At 47.3% G+C, this 1,845-nt stretch overlaps 1 protein-coding gene across 1 annotated transcript in view; it reads left to right on the plus strand.

Annotated features, from left to right (window-relative positions):
• LOC135368530 (QRFP-like peptide receptor) overlaps positions 1-1,845 on the plus strand; it is a 248,098-nt gene that overhangs the window by 1,900 nt on the left and 244,353 nt on the right. The gene's annotated exons all lie outside the window — the stretch shown is intronic.

A 1,845-nucleotide genomic window follows, 5' to 3' on the forward strand; every position in this document is an offset into this window, starting at 1 on the left:
CCCGGGGGGAAATTACGCCTCAGTCAGGCGCCTGTAACGCTTAGCGTATAATAAGGTCGCCTTTATAGCTGCGTAAAGGCACATAAAAGGCCCCGTTGTCAGAAGAACCGCCAGTTCTTGTATTTAAGTAGTATACTTCGTCGTAAAAGTTAGGAGACGGCCATGACGTTCCATTCCGTTTTATTCAGTTATTCAGTGTGCAGAAACGTTTACGCAAGAACCTTCGTTAGTATAACGGCCACATTTTAAACGACGAGACTGCATAAAAAGGGAAAGCGGGACATGTTGTTTAAAAAGCGAAGAATTTACCGTTTATTGGTGCACTGACCTGTGTTTGGCTTGCTGTGACATATTAGCTGTACTGACAAGCACAACTACAGCCGGGGTTACATGAATGCTACAGAAGCCCATCGTGTCGAGTTACCGCACCTCCTCGCACCTATCCTGACCAGTGGATTGGTTGGCGTGGTCCTGTCGAAGAGGATTTACTGCGATAAGTGGATACCATACGTTTTTGTCGCATTAATGTAAACGCAGCTTATGTTGAGTTCGAAAAAATAAAATAAAGAAAAAAAGTAATTGTGGAAGCCCTCGTGCCGATCAGCTTGATTCGTGCACATGTGTCCTTTTAGTTGAAAGGGGCTGTACCACGCGCGAGCACCTGCTCGGAGCATGCGCATATTTTGTTTCTTGATTGATTGATTTGTAGAAGAAAAAGATGGAGATGTTAGTCCCAAGCCACTCGGGACTGGCTACTCCAGGACGCGTTATTTAGGGCTCGTTATATGTAAAACAAATGAAGGGAAAGGAGGGCGGGGAGAAAAAGAAGAAAGGGAAACTATACAAATCTATACACTTTGAAATAGAATAGAAGAGGGCATTAGACTTAGGGGAACTTAGACATGAAATGCCCTAAGGAAAAGGAAAATGCACTAGAACTTGGCGGCAGCGGCAACAGTGCAGGAGAGTTCAAGTACGAAAATCTCAACGCACAAAAAAAAAGAAAACAAAGAAAGAAAAAGAGCGTCACAGGGTGTCAAAGGGGTCCGTCGAGACGAGGAATTGCTCAAGGGGCGCGCATGGCAGACATGAGCTGATTTCCAGGCCAGCACCCAAGAACCTTTTCGGTGGAGTATGGGCGATTATCCAGGCGGGCCAGCGATGGCACAAGGGTACGACTGTGTTTCTTTGTGTTCTAATGAGTACTATAGACGACCAGTCTTCTCCTGACGTCATATGCTTGTAAATAAATTACAAACATGTAACGTCAGGAGAAGACCGGTTCGAGGTTATATTTTGCTGTGGTTGGCAAGAAGCGGGAAAAAACACGTCGGCTGATAGGCTGATAAAGCTGATAGTGCCCACCAGCATGCTTTGTGCCGCGGCGTTAAGTAATCAATGACGAAGGGGTGCGGGTCGTCTACACCCCTACGTCATTGATTACGTTACGCCGCCGCGCAAAGCATGCTGGTGGGCACTATCAGCTTTATCAGCCTATCAGCCGACGCGTTTTTTCCCTCTTCTTGCCAACCACAGCAAAATATAACCTCGAACCAGTCTTCTCGTGACGTCACATGTTTGTAAACAATGGCAGTGAACGAAAACCGAAACCAAGCTTCGGGGGACCAACATCATGGCTGCAATTTCGATTTTTCGAAGCTAGTGCCCTCTGGAGGCCAGTGAATAAAATCGCCCGTGACTCGCTCGGGATGGTGCATGTAAACGCGTCGTCGTCCACGGGCCGTCCCGATCGCCTCTCCTTAGAGCGGGGTCGACTCAGCCCGCTAGGGTTCACGTATACGAGGCTTATGACACGAAAAAATTTTGCCGCAATGGTCTAGCATG

This window comes from Ornithodoros turicata, chromosome 9 (genome assembly GCF_037126465.1).
Source record: "Ornithodoros turicata isolate Travis chromosome 9, ASM3712646v1, whole genome shotgun sequence".
Lineage (NCBI taxonomy): Eukaryota > Metazoa > Arthropoda > Arachnida > Ixodida > Argasidae > Ornithodoros > Ornithodoros turicata.